The 22,896-nt window shown below is 49.2% G+C and overlaps 1 protein-coding gene across 2 annotated transcripts in view; it reads right to left on the bottom strand.

Annotated features, from left to right (window-relative positions):
- Window positions 1-20,780, bottom strand: part of tkfc (triokinase/FMN cyclase) — a 73,047-nt gene extending 52,267 nt beyond the window's left edge. The window contains exons 1-4 of one of the 2 annotated variants that reach the window (XM_086021060.1): window positions 20,749-20,780; window positions 19,617-19,671; window positions 15,233-15,303; window positions 7,306-7,378 (exon numbers count right to left, since the gene is read on the bottom strand). The gene's annotated coding sequence lies outside the window, so the exon portion shown is untranslated. Of the gene's footprint in view, window positions 1-7,305; window positions 7,379-15,232; window positions 15,304-19,616; window positions 19,672-20,523; window positions 20,656-20,748 lie in introns of those variants that run through there. The other variant, XM_086021051.1, reaches the window with a different exon arrangement.
- Window positions 20,781-22,896: the final 2,116 nt, after the last annotated feature.

Here is a 22,896-nt window from a genome sequence, read left to right as displayed (position 1 = left end):
CAAGGCAAAATGGCCGCCCCCACAATGGATAAAAGCAGGGGCATTTGTCCGCTGAATTGAGATTCATCTTTAAAGTGAAAGTCAACCCAAATGTTTTTTTTTTTTCAAGAATATATTTTCTTCAAGCCCGCTAGTTGAAACACGGCATTGTGGTCAGTATCGCGTTTGTGGAATAAGTGTTAATCCACCCCTTTTTAACTATCTCTGGGGGCAGCCATTTTGTCACTTCTGTCGACTGAAAATGACATCACAACTGCTCAGGGCTCAGATAACCAATCACGGCTGAGCTGTTTTCTGAAGCTGAGCCGTGATTGAGCAGTTGTGATGTCTTTTTCAGTCGGCAGAAATGACAAAATGGCCGCCCCCTCAGAAATCTAAAAGTGGGTGCATTTTGCTGCTTAACTCATATTCCACAAACGCAATATTCATCAGAATGGCGTGTTTCCACTAGTGGGCCTGCTGGGAACATAGTCTTGAAAAAAATAGGTTTGGATTGACTTCCGCTTTACAGAAGAAATCAACCCAAACAAATTTTTTCAAGAATATGTTCTATGCAGGCCCACTAGTTGAAACACGGCATTCTGATAAATATCGCGTTTGTGGAATAAGTGTTAATCCACTCGTTTTTAGCCATCTTTGGGGGCGGCCATTTTGTCTTCTGTCGACTGAAAATGACATCACAACTGCTCACAACGAACCAACTCAACAAGTGGGCTTGCATGGGACTCTAGAAAAAAAAAAATGTTTGCATTGACCTTGGCTTTAAAGAATGAAAGTGATTGTTGCCATAGTGAGTGGAACAAGTCACTTCAGATCCGCTCAACGCTATCTTACTTTGAATATCGGCAGTATTCTTTTGTATTGTTTAGTCATAGCCCCCAAAACTGCGTGGAGGCCCTAAATGAGAATTGCAGCGGATCCAATCGGCCTCGCCAAAACCCCCAACAAGGGAGCGCTCCACTTTCTCCTCTTTCTGGCGCTCTTTGCCACAAGCTTTTCCTCCGCTTGCTCCCGACACCTTTTGACCCGAAACTCGACTCTGCGGTTCCTGCCCTGCTAACACTCAACTCACCTCGTCGCCTCTCGGCAACCCCAAAACTCTCACCCGCTCCAAGCCAACTTGCAGCCCCCTTCCTTCGCCGCCGCCAGCTGTAACCCGAAACGCACCTTTACACATTGTCACACCCCCACTTTGCACACACACACACACACAGCACTTCAAGTTTCCCATAACTTCACACGGGGTGCTGAACTTGTGACCTGCCTTTCTCCCAGACCTGCACCAATACCTAACACACACACACACACACACACACACGCTAACTTTCACTTGATCCAATGAATGCAACTGAAGTGGACCATCGTGAAAATTAATTGGTTAGTCTTTGCCACATACCAAGCAAAAATGAGCAAAAGTACTCACTGCATTTCCGCTGAAAATTTGAGGAACTTTTGGTTCTGGTTCCTTCGGTTGTGGCGAACTTTTAAGCCAAGAGCAAAAATTCCTAAAATGTGGCAACAGATCAAAGTAGCCTGAAGGCGAATTTTCAACTAAAGTTCTGGGGACTTTTTGGTGGCATGTTCTTTTAGGCTCTACAAAAGAGACGACGCGCACGACCAGTGGCGCTAGTCCAACGTGATATGATATGGTTTGGTTTGTAGACAATGACGATATTGACGTCTTTGTAACAGAATAGAGGATGGTAATTACGATTTGAAAAAAAAATCTAAATAGTGCTTATCTTGCACTGACACGTTTTTACATCTTCGATTGAAACCGTAAATAATAATAAATTCTGCCTGTGTGAAAGCCACATGTCTAAGCTCTTTAATTCTTTTGCAATTATGTTTCTGTCTGCTACAGGGGCTGAGATATTAATCATTTTGGAAGTGTTGAATTTCTGGGAGAACTTCAGGTTTTCAAGGGTAATTCCAAAGGCGACCGACGGTTTTGGGGAGCTGTTGAGACAGGCGCTTTAGGCCTTAATGGGTTAAGATGGATGCTAATGTTAGCAATGCTAGCACGGTGAACGCTTCCAAGCGTGTGTGTGTGTTTTTTTTTTTTTTTTTTGTGTTGTTTTTTTTATAGACTGTGACAGCGGGCTTATACCACTGAGGACAAGTTATGCTGCGGTTTGATTTGGTGCACAGTCCTTGCATTGTGGTCAAATCATTGCCACAAAAATGTTTTATATAACTTTATGGGCCCATTTCTTCTATTTAGAGCGCAATGTCGCATCTTATGTTACCTACTGTCTGATTTTGTGTGTGCGTTGCTACAAGGCCTGTTCTTTTTATTTATTGCTCTCCGGGCTCCAACTGAAAAGCAAATCTTCAACAGCCTCAGCCTGACCCGGGCCCACGTGTGCATGCGTTCCTACAAGTGTGCGTGCGTGCGTGCGTGCGTATGTGTGTGTGTGAACATCGCGCCAACAGTGTCATCATTACCTCTACTCGACATGCAGGCGTGCGCGCGCGTGAGAAACGGAATCGTTTTCACCTATTAACCTTGTCAACTCTCAACTCCCCGCAGGTTTCACTTTCACAACTATGTGTTGGCATGTGTGATTTTACGTAACATCGGCGTTGTCGTTAACGCTCACCTAATGGCGACCTCGGCGCATAAAAAAAGGAAAGCGTGTAAAGCATGCGCTTCAAAGCAGCTGCAGTCCACTTGCGGCGGCGGCAGCCAGCGCTTGTGACAACAACCAAGTGGGACATTCGACCTTATTATACAACGTCGAGGAAAGCGAACAAGATGAGCGTGCCGGAACGCGCCAAGCTCACACCAAATGAGACTTTTTTTTTTCCTCATGTCCACAATCACAGCGTGTCTCACAATTGCCCGGGTGAACACATTTTTTATTTGATTTTTTTTTTTTAATCCTGCTGAATGCGTAGAAGACGGCGAGCGTTCTTTTAGCCGGGAAACGCGCGCTTGTTGCTGGTCCAACCCCCGCGGCTGGCAAGAGCGAAACGGCGTACTGGCAAGGTGAGGCGGCCTTTCAAAGCTCCGGCGTGTGTGTTTTCCAAGCACGTGAACATTGTTCAGCAGGTAAATAGCAGAAGGAATCCCACGACTGTGCTTTTGAACGAACTGACTGCCAGCCATTTTCAGCACTTTGTCACTGCTGCAACACAAAACTGGGTTGACAAATCCACACTGCTCGAGTGCCAGGGGCCGAAACTTGTCCGACTTCCAACATGTTGCCATTTCACACGCGGTGTGCCCCAGGGTTCGATTTTAGGCCCGCTACATCAATCAGACGGCTCAATCCGACGCCCGACTGGTCTATCTAGGCCTTTATATTCACTGCATTAGCTCCAAGTGTGTTTCGGGATCAATGCGGGAATGATTTTAATCTGTAAAGCACTTCCTAGTACAATCACTGAATGAAAAGTGCTCTACAAACAAAGCTAGGCCTGATTTTGGTGACGAGCCGAGATTCACAGCCTAATCTTTACCTTCTACTCAAAAGCCGTGTTGATCTCAAATCCTAAAAGTGACGCAATGGCGCCATCCGTTACAATACGAACCTTGGGCGAGACCTTCTTCCACGCCTACCCGCTGAAAACTTGGGGGAAAAAAAACCCGTCCACAGCAGTGAATGAGTTCACATCTCGAATGGACGCTTGATTTGGCACATGGTGGATCACTGATTTAGTAGTATTCGTAGAACATCTTTTCTCACACTTTCAATTTGGCCATACACTCACGCACTCCCTCAGATGGGAATAAAAGCAAGTCGAAGATTGAGGGCTTGTGGAGGCCAAGGGACATGCACGCCCGCACAAAGATGGAACTGACACAAACACCCGCATCACATCCTGGTGATTAACAGCTGACTTGTTTGTCCACAACGCCAACAGCCATGCACGACTTCACCCCAACAAACCAAAAGCAGTCGAAAAATGTGGAGGACATCAAAACAACATAACCGCATAAACATCTGCAAATGTGTGTCAGAGAGGCAACGCGCGCGCGCACACACACACACAGTGCATTGGCACCGACTCGCCAAAACATCCCAAGTTACACAACAGTTCCAGGAAGACATCAAAGGTTGTGACCTCTGGAGCGCACACACAATCTGCACGTGTGTGTGTGTGATCCGATCTGATCTGCGATGCTTTCTCTTTGGCTTTTCGCTATCAGCCGCCAGACGAGGCGTTGAGCGCTCGTTGGGGTCGTTTATCGGCGCGCCAGGGGGAAGATGATGTCACCGGGTCATCGGCAGGTGGGGGGGGGGGGGCGTGGGGGGTTGGGGTTTACTGGCGGCTGTGTTTACTGCCGACGCGCACGTCCGCATCGCGTCTTCTGGCGATGACCTCTTACGTTAGGCTTCGGGAGTTTTGCATCAGTTTTCCATCGCGCAATATCCAGCGTTGTCAACGGTCCAAAGTGCCCGTCCCTCGTTCAAGTGTGCTTGATTTGTGCCAAGCAAGGATGCGATGAGTACACTCCTGTTTGCTTGGTGTGTGCGTGCGCGTGTGTGTCAGGTGTCAAGTTTAGCCCTGCATCGACCCAAGCTGGAAATGATCTCGTCTCAGCAGGGGGAGCCAAAAAGTGCTCTTCTATACGCTGTGTGTCTATACGCTGTGTGTGTGTGTGTGTGGGGGGGGGGGGGGGGTGCGCGCATCTAACCCGAGGATGACTCACAAACCATCTGGAGGCCAGATGCAAATATCATATCGCCCCCCCCCCACCCCCCTTTCAGTTGGTGAGTCCCCTTAGTTAACCCGTGAACTTTGACCTGTGCTTGGGTAACGGTGACGTGCGACTTTGTGGGCGTGCGCGCGGCTTTGTGGTCAAGTTCACTCGAAGAGTGCGGGCGCTGTCAACGCTGCTGGCATTTTGAAGGCTACGGAGAACCGACCGAGTCAACGGGACCACACGGCCGTGAGCGTCAGCGGCTTCAAGGCCGGTCGTGGAAGCCTCGCGGCAAATTGCCAGCGAGGCCGCTAGCGTGGGAATTTTCGGGGGGACTAAAATTGCGATGGGTAACTTTTATTCGTGATAAATGCGACAGTGGCAACTTCCACAAGTCTTGCGACAATCCACGGGTGAGCACTGCAGAAATGTCATTTCGGGACATTGTCAAGTCGCGTTAGCGTTTGACCATTTGTGACACGCCATCGACGCGGGACGGCTTGCTTGTGCGTCTGGTTCGGAATGCCACTAAAAGACCGCCCGCCCGTACGCTTCATCCAGCTCAACAGTGGCCTGCCTCAAGTTGTTGTGAAATGCCATGAAAGCATCACACCAAGACTGTGGTCGCCATTTTTCCAAAACAAAAATCTACAAAAAAAAGGTAGGGAAGGAAGCGGTTTGCAGCCATTGCGCTCTCTGTCATGTGCAACTGGAGCCCGAAAGCCGGCGTCAAGGCCTGGAAGCCATTGCGCGCCACTGCGGGTGACGATTAGGAGATAATTGGCGGCTCACGTCTTAATTGCAGCCGCAGCGTGAGAACAAAGGGGCATCTTTCAGTTTCAGGCGCAAGTTTGTTGTCGCGCCGCTTCTTCAAGCCGTAAATCTCCCGCTGAGCTCCACTGGCGCGCATCCTTGTCACGCTTACGTCATTTCCAACGCCGCCGCCGCGCTCATTTGGAAGAGATTCCATTTCATCTTGCTCTGGGGCAGATGGTGACTGGATGACGCCGTGTTCAGATCATAGCTGAAGAGGGGCAATGTCTGGCAACTCTGTCGGACTCCGCTGTGGATGCGTGTGACATGTAGCTAGCTAGCTAGCTAGCTGTGGCTACATCCCCAAAATAGGTCAAGTCCAACCTTTCCGGTTGGATTTTTCTAAGCATGAGAAATGGTGACTACCGCCGCCGATGGTATGGAGGGGTATTACATCTCACGCATGCGCAGAAGCGACTTTAATGGTCAGCGTCGCCGTCTGTCGTTGCGGTGTGTTTTGCCAGCGTGACGTGCGGACAGCCGGCCCGACGCCGCATGGGTGAGCGTCTGTCACTGCTGGCCAGCGTCTTTTTGGTCTATCAGGGCCTTATGCCCACATTGATCTCTGAAAATATCAAAAGAATCAGACCAATCATTTGAATTTTACAGACATGACAGTCTTCTTCTCCATTGGCGCTCACTACAGCTTCATGTCCAGAAAATCCAAAATATTGAGCACACCGCTTTCATATTTTCACGTGATCAACATTTTTTTGACATTAAGCGCAGTTAAGCTTTTTTTTTTTTTTTTTTTTTTTTTTTACATGAAGCATTGGAGACTGTCCACAAAAATGTCCCTCTAGTGCCTCATTGTTGGCCATGAGTGTGTGCGTGTCATGGCGAGTCAAAAGAAAATTTGCAAAAGTTCAAGTTGACAGCCAGCCAACCATGTGGACAAGGTGCTTGACGTTGCTGTGACCGCTTTAGAGCGCCTCGTTGTCGCAATGCAGAAAAGACAAAATGCTGATACAATCGATCCTGATGAAGTAACAATGTCGACACTCGGCTGTTTTTTCTTAAAGCACGCTTAGCTGGGAATGTGTAAAACAGTGGTCAGTAGCTCACCCTCGTACCGCCGCCGCTAATTCTGCTGCCCCCACCCCTCCCCCGCCCCCCACACTGACATTTCCATGAACTGCCGCTTGATGTTCCTCAGATGATGAGGAGCGGGATGAAAGAGCAACTCCAAAAAGAAACAATCAAAATCTGCCGCGCAGATGTCTCGTGTGCGTGCGCGGCGACTGCAGGAAAATCGGAAATCTGCCCTCCTCCCTCCACCGCACCCCCAGTTTCCCCCGGGATGAGACGGGAGCGCGCCTCTCCAGACATTGACAACCTGTGTGCAACCGGACGCATCTTAAGTGAAGGTGAAGCACGAGAGCAAGTCACAAGGACACAAAATCAACAAGCAAGTTCGAAAAAAAAATAAATAAAAAGTAATCCAAAAAGTTATCCAAAAAGTTATTAAGGGCCCCCCCCGCCCCCCAAAATGTCATTAAAATGTTGAGAAGCAAAACTTGTCAGACTTGACAAAAGCAAATAAGATTCCCAAACTCTTTCTTAGAGGTATGACGCAATCGTGGAAAATGGAGCTGGCTAAGCTTTCAGAATGGGCAGAAATCAAATGTGCCCACACTTGCCTTCGGGGCTGACCGGTTCCTTCGGCGCCAAAGCATTCCAAACATTCATTGTCAACAAAACGGCCTATTTTCACTTGTAGCTTGTTCGCTTTCATTTGACCGTCAAACGACTCATCAGGTTACAGGAAGGTGAGGGAATGAACACAATTACTTTTCCAAAGAAAAAACCCAGAGGGGGAAAAAAAAAAAAAAAAAACTTACATGCGTCTCAGTTTGGAAGTCCGGCCAAGTCGAGCAGGATGACAGAAATGAGTCACTTCCTGCACGTCACCACCTGTAGCGAGAAACAAGAAATTGTCTCACAAATGCGCGCAGGTAAAATCATCCAAGCCACGGACGACATTTTCATGTTCATCTCCAACTTTGCTGGGCTCGTCACTCGCGTTTGTTTCCTTTTTGCTTGGGGGGAGCGGAAACGCAACCAAGCAAACTCCACCGTGCTCGACGGCACATTCGCCCGTTCTTTATTTTTTGCATCGCGTGCTTGTAAGAAAGAAAAACTGCAGCGTGTTGTCGAAAACCAAAAGAAAGGCGTGCGGTCAATCACGGTGCGAGTGTCTGGGTGTGAGCTGCGGCCTACAGCAGCTGCCTGTGAGTCTTCTCATTTTGAATTGCTGTGTTTGTTTGTCTTGTTCATGAAACGGTGACTGTGGCTCTCCTTGCCCACACGCAAGGGCATCAACCGTTCCCTTTGCTTCCGTTGCCTGCCACTTCACTCAAGCGGCGCTGCATCTGAAGCTCGCTCGTCACTGGCTGGAATAAAACGGCAAGATACTTCGACATTTGACATGCAGCAGAGGCCGACGTCAGGTCTGACTTTGGCAAACAGAAGTCAGGAGTGCGTGCCGGCACAGGAAGGGGGGGGGGCGTTTATGAACCTCTGGACCTTTGCCTGACCCTCCCCCAGCAGTCCCTTAAACACATTCTGCTCGCCGCCGCCGCCACCATAAAAACTCTTTTCACACACCTCTTTCCCAGCCGCAGAAATTCAGAGGAAGTTGACGAGCGTGCCCCCTCGCCAACCTTCCCGACCGGACCTTCCCTCGCACGCCCCCTTCCCATTTGAGCTCCCGCCTTTCATGGTCCCGCTCGCTCCGTCATCCCCGCCCCGCCCCGCCCCCGTAAGCGCGCCTCGCCTCCAACGCGCCGGCCCGCCTTCTTCCTGCTCGCCGCGGACGCGCTTCCAGCTGGCGGGCGCCTACGCAGCGGCGAGCCAGCGGCCGCTCGCCATTTGTAAAGCAGAGACGGCGGCGGGCCCTGACACGGAATGATTTCATAGTCTAGTGAAGAGAGGGGGGGGGGGGGGCGTTAGATATATTGGGAAGAGGGCACACGGCCAAGAAAGTGAAGCTGTGTCAAAAGTTGATTAAAAGATCACGCCGGCAGGTCCCCTGGTGACACGAATCGGCGCACGCGCTGACAAAAAACACGTCGCCAGCTTTTTGCTGCTCGGCACGCTCACGGAGGAGCAGAAAGGAAAAATCTCAGGCTACCGAGCGTGAACCGGCCGCAGATATTTGTCTGGCCGCGGGAGGAGGCGACGACAGCGTTGGAAAAGAAAATCAGACTTTTATTGATGGTCGGCAACCTTACGAGGGCGACCGAAAGGTCGACGTCTCAATGTGTAGCGAGCGAGGAAAGCAAACGTGTGAAGGATCGAAATCTATATGAATGGCGTTGTGTTAGCCAACAGGTTAACCAAAAACCAAAATGGGAATGACACATCACATTAATCGGTTCAAAGTCTCAGAGTCGGCGCGCCCTGATCGGAGCGCGGGACCAGCTGGAGAAAATGGGCAGGGCGAGCCAGGGAGGAGACCAGCCCACATTATGTTTACATTTTTGAAGACCGTATAAATGTGAGGGCTGCATGTTAGACCGCGCCCCTTTTCTGCCCTCGCCCGTCTCGGGTGAGAGCATTCGCGAGGATGGAAAAGCTGCCCGGATCTGATCATTGTATGATTCCCGAACTTCAGAGATGGAAAAGAAAACCGACGAGGAAATTCAATCGACTTGTGTGAGACTTTATTTATATTGGATACCTTCTTGAAAGATAAAACAAACACGCATTGCGTAAGTAGTTTTGTAAATTGCTAATTGGGCTTATGGAATCGAGACCTACAAAACATAACAGGTGCAACTTTGCTCACGTCATGCTTAAGACGACATTTTCTGCCATTTCCACAACAACTCTGCTCACAATGATCAACTCCGTCAATACAATGAAACAAGAGATTATTTTAAGAATCGATTCATCTGCCGATTTCTTTCGATGAATCGATGACTTGGGTAGGACGTGATTTCAAACTGACAGTGCAGAAAATGCAGAAATAGAAATTGGTGACGATTCTGTTACTGGTCTGCTCCGCAACATGTTGGAGAATAGACAGAAATGTTGATCATCGCTGTCCAAAGTGAAAGCAGATGTTTGCAAATGTCGTATTTGCAAAAAGCTCATCAATCTGCTTTGGCGGAGGACGGCCCAAATCAGTGTTGAGAGGCTGAAAGTCAGACCACTTGGACCAGGGGTCAGCAACCCGGTGCCCACCGCCCTGTTCTAGAAAGAGCATAGCAGTGATGGGACACTGGGATTTCCTAGGAATGTTGTAGAAGCCATCATGTGAAAATGTAAAACACTGGCATAGATTTGTGCTGCATGTTGGAAATCAATTGTTATTTCCTAATCGTGGATCACCCTTTGACTTAATCAGAACCCAAGAAGCCAAAGAGATTGGCAGGCCCTGCTCTCAATGATTGATGATCAAAATGGCCGTCGATTCATTTGATCATCAATTTGCTGTCAATGTATCTGTTAATTGTTGCATTTCTAATAAAGACAATAAAAGTAGTGGTCAGAATGTAGCTCAAAGTAATGGAGTCAAACGATTGTTTCTTAACAAAAACGCTAAAACACTCTGACATCTGAAGTCCAAGTTACCCCAAACGCTACTTAACTCATTCGGTGCCGTTGACGAATTTATTTGTCTTTTCACAGTCAACCCCAGGAACACATTTATATTTTTTTTCCAAATTTTTCAAACATTTGGGTAAAAGAGGGTCTGGAAATGTCTGGCAGTAAATGAGTTAAGTAAATGGAAGACATTAGTAGCCACCTCTGCTGATTGGTTAAAGAAACACCCCCACTGCCACTACAGTTGAAATTAACGGGCCGGCACTACCGACTCTGAAGGCACGCGACAGACTACATCGTTGCGGCAACAAACCAATGCTGGAATCTAATTGGACAATAAATGTAACCTCCACATACGGCACATGTGCTGGAAGCAGTGCAGGCAAGAGAAAAATCAAATTTATATGACAAATTCCCCTGAATGGCACAAACATGAAAGCGCAGGTCGGCGTCCTCAAAGTCAAACGGACGAGGCGATAAAGAGCAGTGGACCCGCAGCGGTGCCGTGTGGGAACGCAGCCGTAAAACAAGGCCTTGGACACGCCACTGACAGCAAACGCCGCTATTAAAACATACCTTCGAGCTGTGTGTTTAAAACATAGCGAACCAGTGTGTGTGTGTGCGTGCGTGCGTGCGGGGAAACTTGGAAATGAGATTAAGAGGAGAAAGTGTTGCCGCGTGCGTGTGTGTGCGTGGCTGTAAAAGCCTATACAAGGTGCCAACGGCTCTGACCCTTCACCTCTTTTCAATGTTGCTATATGCTGGAATGTGTATTAGCAGGACTTGCTGTTCCGGTGCCCCTGAGGGTGTGTGTGTGTGTGTGTGCGTGTGTGTGTGCGTGCGTGCGTGTGAGGCCTCAGACATGTGTTGGTGTTAACTGGCACCACGAAGCCTGGAGGGGATCATTAGTGGGCTCTACACGCCGTCTTTACTGTACATGGCGGGAGGCGGCCTGCGCGCACACACTTTGTGTGCATCAAAACGTCCTGACCGCGGCGACGCCAACATGGCGGCCTGAGCGCTGCCCCCCGCGAGCAGCCCATTAAAGGTCCGAGGAGGACCATAAACATGCGTGAGCATCAACATCGATGCTTGTTTGGAATGCCTGCTGCGAACACGTTTACTTTGCCATGTACTCCTCTGGGGGCAGGTGGGGGTGGGTTGATTAACCCGCCGCCCCCCCCCCCAATCTGGCCGTGATGCTCGGCGGAGGTAGAGAAGATAAAGAGGAAGGTGACGAGGGACGTCCCGATAGAAGGGAGGCTGAGCTTGAGGTGCGAGGGGTGGGCGGGGGTGGCTTCGGTGGCGGGGGGCCGGGTGATGCAAAGACACTCAGCAACTTCTTGGGTCAGTTTGAAGTGGTCCCTTTTGTGGGCCGTCATGGTTGCCTTGCCTCCTTTTCTGCCCGTCCTTTCTTCGGGCCTTTTAACAGTAACCAGAGAGGCCAAGAACAAGGCCGGGACGCAGCGGGAGACGAGGAGGGTGAGTGGGGGACGCCAAGGGGGGAGACAGGGGAGACAGCGAGGCGCTTGAAGGGGCTCGCAGATAAGAACTGTCTCCACGCTGTAAGAGAATCCTGTCTTCCTTTTTCGCTTCTCTTTTCAGATAAGAGAAAGAGCAGCTTTATCTGTGTGTGCGTGTAGGTAGGTAGGTGTGTGCGTGTGCGTGTGCGTGTGTGTGTGCAGGCGGGCGCAGCAGACAGACAACTTTCTCAGACTCTTGATGCCGATCATCTGTTTTCCACCATTCAATTGCGTGTGTGTGTGTGTGTGTGTGTGTGTGTGTGTGTGTGTGTGTGTGTGTGTGTGTGTGTGTGTGTGTGGTACACGGATGGGGGTCGAGGAAAAGGCTGGACCGCCTGATGCGACTCGCTGTGGAAACTAAGCAACCATTGCGGACGTTTTTCCTTCAAATATGCCCCCCCCCATCCCCAAAATCACTCAGCACTTTCCTTAGCATCGAGGTGACCCATTGGCCAATTCAAGTGGTCTCCTCCTTGTTTGTGTGACTGGCAAGAGGCGACCTTGTGAAAGGCCTAAAAAGTGAACGAAGACATTTGTTTGTCAAGACGCGATGGAAGAGAATTGCTGCAAAGAGTGACAAGTGACGGCCGGCGCGCGGCCGTTTTCGAGCGCCTCGTCGTTGGGCTTTTTTTCCCAAATGGCTACGATTTGAAAGGTTTGTTCGCGACACTCTTCGCCGTTGTTTCCACTTTGCAGGGACTATGAGTGAAATTGTCATCTAATGATTGTTTTCCTTGAGGTGCGCTCGGCAAAAGTTGTTTTTAACGACTGGCCGGCAGTGGAAAACTTGGCCGGGACGATCATTTCCGCGCCGATTGCAGCCGTGGCAAAAGCAGCCAGCGGGGACACGCGTCAATGCAAGTGGTGCGCAGAAGAGGCGCTACGCTTCATTTGACGGCTCGCCGCCTCCCAATCAGCTGCGCGCCGCCTCTCATTAGCCCGTCTGCAACCCTCGGCCGCTACCTCCGACGGAACGCCCCCCCCCCCCCCCCCCCCCCCCCCCCCGTGAAAACAAGGCCAGCGCGCGCCGGCCGGTGTGCGCTTGGCACCCTGTCAGTCACGCCCCTTCTGATGGATGGCCGGGCGTCCTGTGCAAACATTCCCTGTTGGTTTAGAGGTGCGCGCCGCACCTGCTCCGCGCGGCGATTCCACGGCGACATTTAAGCAAAACAGAGGCATGAGGATACGCCACGACTCCTCTTAATGCTTTCCCCATGTTGAGTCGCCACTCCCGAAAGGCTCCCTTCTCATGAAAAACAAGAAACCCGAGCACCCCCCCCTCCTATCGTCTTTCTGCGGGTCCCTATTGATGCCACTCAATGCTATCAGCGGCGCATAATGGCCGCCGCGACATGGCGACTCTTTGTGCGGCTTATCGGGCCGGACGGGAGACGACGCGTCGCTGGAGTTTGCGTTGTGCGCGTGAAGCCGAGCGACGCGAGTGAAAACTTGTCAACTGGCGGCCACAAGCCGACATGTTGCGTCATGTCCCGGGGGGGGGGGGGGGGGGACAGATGGCGCTCATGAAACCATCAAAGCCCGAGTTTGAACGGAACTGAGCGTTGTTGTTTACGAGATGTCGCCTGGGATATTTTGTGCTTTGGCTGATTTATAAAGATGCCCCACAGACCCAGTTGGCCATAATTACGGCGACCGAGCCGAGGTTTTGGTGGCTTCCTCAAAGGGGGGCAGACAAACCATTTTGGGGGGGGGGGGGGCGGTCGGCCATGGGAGAGCTTGAAAAGATTTCCACCGCCCGCCCCCATCAGATCCTTACAATCCTTTTCCAAACCATTTTCTGATGTCCCCTCCCCCTCCATGAGTTCATCTTGGCAGTTGCCATGGCAACGCAACGTCGGAAGCGCGTGCCATCCGATCGCCAGCCCGCTTTCACGCCGCGCTCGCCGAACAGGTCTGATTGATGCCGCCGGCCCTCGGCGGGTTGCCGCGGCGACGGCCGTCAACAAACAGGCCGCTGATTGGGGAGGTTGTCAAAACAAAGGCGCCGCCGCCATCAAACACTCGGCGGACACGTTGCAGCTCCCCAAAACGTTCTGCTCGCTGGCGCGCGCGGAGTGAAGCACGCTGGGAAATTTTGAGACACAGAGTCATCTCCGGGGCCTTGGCGCCGAAAACGCCTGATGAGTTTTGAATGGCCTCTTGTTTGAGGATAAATCTGCGGTCGTGGCAACCGGGAGTCGGCCAGGGCCAGGAGGAGGAGGAGGAGGAAGAAGAAGAAGAAGAAGAAGAGAGGGTCGACGGTGGGTGGCGGCGGCTCTACCAGGAAGCAACAACGAATCGTCACTAAAAAGCCATCAAAAAAAATCCCTCTGTAGTGATCCGCCGGGAGTCGGGAATGATGAATGATTGCCCAGGCAATATTCATCACTGCTACAGAGGGACTTACCCCAACTTCTGACCACGACTGCAGCATAATGGAATGCACTCTAAAAAGAGGTGGGGTCAAAAGTAACCCAAATTGGGACATTAAATGGACCAAACCAACTTTGGGGGATATTTATTTACTCAAATGAATAATCCAGAAAGCAGCCCAAATTTTGGGGTGAAATGAATAACCCCAAAAGTTGGGTCGCCCCATTATTGACCCAATTTGGTGTCTTTTGACCCAACTGGTTTTGGTTTCGTCGCGCTTTCCCTCGCTACTTTGCGTTTTGGTTATTGCGGCTTCAGTCTTTGGTGGGGTTTTCATTTGTGAGCAGAAGTTCATCCATTGTGGGTTGACCTCGCAACTTGGGGGGCCTTTCTTGCAATTTGTCTTCCTTTTAAGTCAGACCGCTCCAAAAAAAAAAAAAAAAAAAAAAAGTCAATTTTTGGAGGGCAAATTCGGAATAGCGAGACTATGAACATTCGAGCTTGTCGCCTCCAAAATCCCCGTTCCCTTATCGTGGTTGCATCTGGAAATGTGCCATTCGGTTATTCGGACTCCCCCCCCAAAAACGGCGTACCGGAGCCCCGTGCGGCGGACAGTACAAGAAAACTGTTGAAGCGCGAGCTGCGCTCAGAAACGAACTCCGACCCCAAGTTAAAGGAGAGTCAGCCCTGGGATTTATCCTTAATTTTGAATTTTAAGAATTTTGAAAACCGTGTGGCATAATAGAGGTGTGAAGCCCTCAGCAAAAAAAAAAACAAAAAAAAAACTCTACTTTGTGGAAAATCACCTATTGGCGGGGATCATGGAACGTATCGCCCATGAAAAGTGAGGGAGCATACAGATAGTCATCATTTTTGGGAGGACAACATTTCGGGGCTAACCTACACCGACAGCAAAACAAAATGGCGACCTCCTCATGCTCCCAACGCAGCCTCGGACGGCGCGCCGGCTCATTTCTTGTGGGCAAGCACGCCGAGGACGGAGCGTGCAATTACACCTCCGCTCCATCCGCTCTGTTTATATACGGTGGCAAGGTTGCCGTGGCAACCGTCGGGATCACGACCACCCAAACGCCCCCCCCCCCCCCGGCGCAGGCTTGGACATTCGCGTGCGCAGGAGTGCCTTTGTGACAGTTGGACGTCACCCAAGTGAAGCGCGGGGGTCAAAGTAGTGCGCCAAAACGCTCGGCGAAGGGAGGACACGCTTCACAGTAGCTGACGGCGGCTGCATTCGCAAACGGGCGCGTGCGCGCGTGTGTGTGCGAGACATCTCAATCAAGTGAATGGAAAGAAAAGTGCTGACCTGACACAGGGTGGAAGCGCAGCGTGGCACGTCCTCCCCACGTGGGAACGAGTCGAAGGCACATGTGGATCCTGTTGGGAGACGGAGGGGGGCGGGGGGTGGGGTGTAAACACTTTTGCCAAAGTCTTGTTTCTTGTCTGATGTTGATTTTCGCTGCGACCAAGACGGAGGAAATGAAAGAGAGGACCGAGCGGGAGGAGACGGAGCAAGAGGACGCGTTTGAGGTCGTCCCAGAGGTCACATGACATCAGTGAGCTATCAAAAGAGGTCAAAGAATCAGGTTGAGCCTTCCTTTATGAAAGCTTTGAATGCAGCTATTGAATGCCCCCCACCCCCTCCCCCTCCCCCACCCGAGGCCAAAACCAATCATTAGCATTCCGCGTAAGACTCCGACAAGCCCGTTCGGGAGGAAATGAGAACTTTGCTCTTTCATATTTGACATTTTCCGAGCAGCCGTTGAAGCTCGGAGTGATGAAGCGGCTCGGACGGTGAACTTTCCGTCTTAATCCGGGCGGGAAGGCGAGCGGGCGGCCCGTCCGCAATCGTTTCGACCGACATGTTTGTTCTCGCCACTTTCATCTCCCGCTTCTTTTCTCATTTCCTCGCACATTCCTCGCTCTCCTCCTCCCGCGTGCGCGTCCAAGGCCGCGGGGCCGAGGCGCTCCTTCCTGCGCCGCCGCCGCCAACAACAAATGGACTCAATCAGCGAGCGTGACGCGCTCACGTGCCGCGCGCAAACGCCGGCGTTCCGCGCCGGACGTCCACCCCCCCCCCCCCCCCCGTCGCGAGCTCGTCGGGAGCGCCGCCTGCCGATCGGCCGTTTGGGCGCCGCCAAACGGCTGACAGTGTGGGAAAGGTTCACCATGTGACAAACAAATGGTAATAAAAGTCGAAATTGTGAGAGCGAGGAACTCCCGCACGCTAAATGGCCGTTTGCGGCGAGCGCGGAAGAATGAGCCTTCTTCTGTCATGACTCTTCGTGTGAGCGTGTGGACACAAAACACCAGCAGCAGGCGACCATGAATGATGACCACGTTAATCACAACCATATTTCCACATGTGCGAGGAAGACACAACAGGGCTCGCCTCGTCTTTTCCACGCGAGCGAACCGTCCGCGCGAGGGAAACCAAAGACGGCAAGATAGCGGACGTGACATGATGATGTCATCGCGTTGGGAGCTTTGCCATTAACCCATGAAGGCCTACAGCGCCTGTCTCAACAGCTCCCCAAAACCGTCGGCCGCCTTTGGAATTACCCTTGAAAACCTGAAGTTCACCCAGAAATTCAACACTTACTAAATAATTAATATCTCAGCCCCTGTAGCAGAAACATAATTCCAAAAGAATTAGAGAGCTTGGCTTTCACACAGGCAGAGTTTATTATTTACTAGTAAATAATAATATATTCTTATGTTTCAATCGAAGATGTAAAAATAATGTGTCAGTGCAAGAGGAGCACTATTTTAATTTTTTTTTTTTTTTTTAAATCGAGTGGTAATTACCATTATCTATTCTGTTACAAATACGTCAATATCGTCATTGTCTACAAACTATATCGTATCACGTTCGACTGGTTCAAAGTCCACAAGCACATCGTCTATATCACTGCCGTTACTTATTTCAGAGCTCCTGGCGATTTTGAAAAAAAATCTGCGACATCCTCCACATTCTCGAGACACCGTCACGCGTATATTCTGATGCATTAAATTGGCTAAGAGATTAAAAAAAAAAAAAAGACACAGACGTATCCGCTCTCTCGGCTTTAAAGGCAGAAAGACGCAACAGCGCTGCCGCCTCTAGTGGTAGAAACGCGCTTATGCGCTCCCGTCCTTAATGGGTTAATCTGCAAAACAAAGCGCTTGACTTTCCTTTTTTACTCAGGACAAAAAGCACTTTTGGTGCTTTGGCCTAAGCGCAACAACAGCGAATAGGTGAGTGATGGAAGAACCAACGATTGCTTGCTCCAATTTGTGAATTGTTACATGCACTCCGTCCCAAAGTCACGTGACCTGGAAAAAGAAACGCCGCCGACTTTGTCGCGGCCCGTTAACACGCCGCTGATGTCACCGCCGCGTTTTGACCTCCGAGCAGCGAGCTCGGCGCGCCCAAAAGTGTCCCCGCCCTCGGCGCGTCTCGTCTGCAGCGTCCATCCATCATGGGCTGACAGCACTTAGTTGCCATGGCGGACGGGCGGACGGGACTTTTGGAGTCATAAAAAGATGATGTCATATTTGGACGCGAGGGGCAAAACAAATAGATTTCAATCCAGCCATGCATCATGAGTGGACAGCCCCTTTTGCGCCACGCCTTTTGATTTAGGGCGCCAATAAAAAATATTGATTAGCTGAGCATTAGCGAGTCACTAAATCCCCCTCTCGGCACCTTTGACCCTTGCCGCAGCCGTAAAGTAGCACCTTATTATCACAAGATGGACGCGTCACGTCACCTCCACCCACCCCACCCCACCCCACCGCTTTCATCGTCGGGTTCCAAGCCAGCCGGACGCCTTGTGTGCGCGCTTCACGTCAGGCCGACAAATCAGCTTGAAAAAGGGTGTTAAGAGGCACATGACACACACTCCAAAGCGCCACTTCCTGCACCATCCTGTTGTACAGTACAATGTGGCGTCTGTGCGAGGGCGCAGGTACAGTAACGGCGGGCGCCTCCATATGGCTCCCATTCCGCGCAGGAAGAAAGGCTATATTGTTGGCGGCCTGTAAAAAATTAACTGGGCCCGCTCTTGAAAGTGTAACAAAAGTGCCGCCCCCTCGGCTTGACGTGGTCTGGACGAGTCCTTTCACCTGCCAGACCAGCAAACGTGACGATTACGCCTAAAGTTGCTCATGCTTGTGGAACAAACGCAAAATGTCAGACGGCAAAAAAATTGGCAAAGGCCTTTAGAATTGCCTGAATGAACACCGTTTAAATCAGTCTTCGTGTTGTAATAGTAGCACTTGTAGTGAGATACGGGCTCCCTCTAGTGGTACACAAAAGAATCACTGAATTATATATTCAGACTGTTTGTCTCAAAATGTTCAAGAGTTAAGTTCAGTTTACTTGTTTTGAACTTTTAAGCGTGGGCGAGTACCAATATATCGGTATCGGGCCCATACCAGCCTTATTTGGTATCGGGTACTCGTGGTGGCTGCCAATAGCAACCACCGATACTTCAAACCCCCCAAATCTGTCATCGAGTAAGTCCTACTCGGCATTAGTTGGAGGTATACTGCGGCAGTTTGACACATCAGCGAGTCATCAGATGCGTGAGAAAGAAAGGTCTTTGTTCACATCATCAAAAGTACTACAGGTGACGGCAATTGATATCGGTGAGTACTCAAAGAGTCGTGCTGGTATCGGTCTGGAAAAAAGTGTTATCGAACAGCCCCAATTTTAAGTACAATACATTTTCATTGACTCTTTAAAACTGGCTACACTTCTGGGAAATTAAACTTCTGCCTTGTATTTTGTGAACACTTATGCTTACACTGCTGCATTTTAATGTTCGTCATTATGGCAGTACTCGGGGAGCCAATTCATATTTTTTGAGGTGATGAAGTATGTTTGTCGTTAAGACAATGCTATTACTGAAATACACAGATTGGTGTGAAGAGGTGGTTTAAAGCGGATGTCAACCCAAACATATTTTTTTTTCAAGAATATGTTCTACGCAAGCCCACTAGTTGAAACAAGGTATTCTGATAAATATTGTGTTTTTGGAATAAATGTTAATCCACTCGTTTTTAGCCATCTCTGGGGGCGGCCATTTTGTCACTTCTGTCGACTGAAAATGACATCACAACTGCTCACAACGACCAATCACGGCTCAGATTCAGAAAACAGGTCAGCCGTGATTGGTCGTTGTGATGTCATTTTCAGGCGACAGAAGACAAAACGGCCGCCCACAGAGATGGCTAAAAACAAGTGCATTTTGCTGCTTTACATGTATTCCAGAAATGCAAAATTCTTCAGAATGCCGTGTTTCAACTAGTGGGCCTGCTGGGAACATATTCTTGAAAAAAATAGGTTTGGGTTGACTTACGCTTTAACAAAATTCAGGTTTGTTCAACAGAAAAAATTATGATCGGGTGAGCTGCTTTTTTTTTTTTTTTTTTTTTTTTTTTACCGTATTTATCATTTGAAAATGATGAGTTTTTAATTCAAGTTTAACACACGTACACCTTTAACCTGCCTCCCCTAATTGGCCGAGGACTCTGATTGGCTCCTGGACCACTGCCAAAGTGAGAGGCCTGTCTGCCACATCAAAGTTGTGTGTGCGTGTGTTGGGGGGGGGTAGTACTCCAAGGTGACCACACACACTACGTTTACTATTAAACCTGACATCAATTCAATGTGTGGTTGTGTGCGTAGGGGTCTTGACACTCACAGTGGGGAGGGCATCGGAGCCACAATGGTCCTTGTAGTCTTTACAGCTGCTGTGCCTACACACACACGCACAGTAAAGTCAGTTATAAAAAAATGCAGACGAGCAAATTAAAAGAAAAGTGCGGCGAACAGGAAATGGCATCATGGCGCTGGCGACTTTCCCAACCCTTTGAGGCGCCGTTATGGCTCCAAACATTTAAGCTGTGTTGGGAATCACTCCCCATCCACTCTATATAGTGTCGTGGCCTATATAGTGACTTTGCCATGTAGTAGTGCTGTTGGAATGTTTAGTGAGTATGGGTTGTCCCCCATATAGTGCCCTAAATGTATGCCACAATGCATCAGTCGGCTCAAGTTTAAATGACACCCCTAGCCCTTTTTAATTTAATTTAATTTTTATTTTTTTTTTATTATGAAGCACTTTGCCGCCCCCGCATAAGCGTCACCCTGTCCGGCCTCACATAATGCACATGCCAGAAACCGCCAACGCAACCAATGGTCACAAGAAAAGCAGCATATACCATGATTCATTGCACAGACGAACACCTATTAATTTTGTAAACTACACTCATCTTCAAACAATTTATTTGTTGGCTTTTTATTACAGAATGTCCCCCAGATGACTTTGATCCAGGATGTTAATAAGTCGGCAACAAAATGAGGTAATTGGGTCATTAGCGTCATGGCACAACAAAATAGTGTATTTTTAATTTGTTCACTGTATAAAAATAGACATGTTGCCTGACTTTTAAAGAACAAATATATCTTTAAAACGTCATTTCATTGTTTCGGTGATTATTGTAATTAAAAAACATTTTACTTTTGTATTTAAGGCATCAAGGATACAGTAATCACACGGAAACCGAACAGTAAGATACAAACATTAACATACATCATCTGAAACGTACCTACGTCTTGTTAGTAAATTTTCTTCAACGTTTTAAACCATCGTTCCAAACCAAATCGTGTCACAGCTGCGTCCTGTGTGACGTCATTAAAGATCACCACCCGAGGCTCAGTCGGTTAGCATTTGTTGAAAAACACGTTAAACGTAGCTTCTTTGTGTAGTTGGCTACCGTTCAAGTGCTAAATAATGTCGTCACGCTTGCAATTATGTCATAATGTTTGCTTACCTGTAGAAAAGGGAAAAGGCGGGCATTTTTTCCTCTCTTTTTTTTTTAAACGTGAATTTTCTTCTTCTGGTCATATGACCAGAAACGCGACAAAGGCAAGCTTACGCCCCCTCGCGGAGGTTCCCGTAACACCTTGCATAGCTGTTACGGGAAGTGCGGGGGCTGAAGGAAAAATTCTCACCAGAAAAATAAATGTACGTGACAAACAACGATGAGTGTCTTTAACAACTCACATTTATAGAGCAATCATCACAGCACGAACCAAAGTTTACAACGCGGGTAGATTATGCGAGTGTGAACACGCAATGACCGATGTATGCACACATAATCCCCCCGCTCCCCATAAATACAATCACATTTAATCTCCACGTGGATGCAAACATAACACTCTTCATTTAGTTCATTAAATGTAATTACTGATGCTAATTTGGTACTGCTAATGATGTCTCAGCGCGTACTCACAAAAACGTTGAAGTGGTGCGGCTGTGTGTGCGTGTGTTACAAAGTCTGCTTAAAAGTAGTTTCAACTACTGTCCTTACGTAAAAGTAAAAGGAAAAAAACAAGTATGGCAAAGTAAGGAGTAGAAATACAGACAAAGGTCGTCAAAGTAAAAGTGATGAGATAGATCTAGTCAGTCACTACAGTACAAATACTTTGTTACCCGCCATTGCTCGTGCGTGTGCTTGCGCGTGTGCGTGTGTTTGTGTGGCGTCTGTGTGTGTGTGTGTGTGTGTGTGAGAAGGAAAGCGGTTCCAGCTCCCACAGCCGCGGTGACTGAGTTGGCGTTTAATTGGCTGGAAAATCATGAAAAGCAGGATGCTTTTAGTCACCTTGCCTGACTTCCTGTCCCACGCAGGAAGTGGACCTGTGTGTCTGACATTCTGTTCACTTGCAGCAGCGTTCTTTTAAAAGTCCCTTCAGAATAAAGCCGTCCTGAACTCTCATGATTGTTCCATAACCGGCGTCCATGGGGCGAAGGTCAGGACATGGGAAATTTCCAGGCTTGTGCCATCTTTTTTTAGGGGGCGCGGGCGGGGTGCAGGATGGAGCCAGTGGCGTCACTCCTGTGATCTTTATTTAGCGGGCCTTCTTGAAGTCTGGGGTTCGGGATGACCCAGAGGAAGAGGTGAGTGAGGCGCGGCACGCCGGCGGGCCCAGGCCGCGCTCTGACTTCACGCCACAACAATCCCGTGATTAACAATCTTGTTAAATTATACAGCTTTTTCCCAGAGAGCATTCCTGCCCGCCAGTTAACACAAGGACTAATGAGAGGAACATGGCGTGGAAAATGCTGGACAACAGGAAACAAATAACACACGCTCATCGCACAAGTTGCTGAAACTGGGTGCTTAAATGTCACGTTTGAAAGCGGCCGTTAGCTAGCGCTGGGAAGTAATACAATACAAACAACAACTACAAATATTTCGTTAATGTAGGTGTCTGTACTTGCAGGATTTATTTTTCGGACCACTTTTTACTTTGCCTGCAATTGAAAACAGATACCTGTACTTTCTAGTAACGGGGTTGAGTCAGTAGTACTCCTACTTTTACCTGAATATTTTTTGTACAATCATGTGTACTTGTCCTTTAGTCCAGAGTGTGAGTACGACCGCTGCTAACGATGCACATAAATTTGTTTTACTTCTCTGAAACACATCTGCTTGATGTCTCATCGTGTTTGCCGGCTGATGTCATCATGCGTTACACGATGCTGACATCGCTACCTCGCGTTTTTACGAGCCGCAAACGTTTGATGTTGCCGGCCTCCTCGCGCGTTAGAGGTGAGAACCAAACAACGCGCTCGCCCGCAGCCATTTTCCACCACATCTGGCGGAGCCTGACCCCTCCGTCATGGATCTGTGTGAATGGGATGCAAATGAGAGGAGGAACGCTGATAATAAACGGATCATTTGGATGTTTAAGGTTCCTAAAACGCAACCCAGAGGGACACCAACACACTTTTTTCCCACCACAACCTTGACCATCGATTGTGGGGCATACGTTCTCAACCACAGCAGGGGAAAATTGGCAAAACAGAGATGAATAAACAATTTTCAAAATGGTTTTACAAACCCATATTAGTGCTTTAAACAAAACAAAAAAAACCTGTTCTATCCAGAATGTGTGACATCATCAACAAGATCAAG

This window comes from Filicampus tigris, chromosome 2 (genome assembly GCF_054856515.1).
Source record: "Filicampus tigris isolate MCC_2025a chromosome 2, RoL_Ftig_1.0, whole genome shotgun sequence".
In the NCBI taxonomy this organism is placed as follows: domain Eukaryota; kingdom Metazoa; phylum Chordata; class Actinopteri; order Syngnathiformes; family Syngnathidae; genus Filicampus; species Filicampus tigris.
Note: the sequence above shows the minus strand (reverse complement) of the source record. Positions and strands in the feature narration are given on the sequence as shown.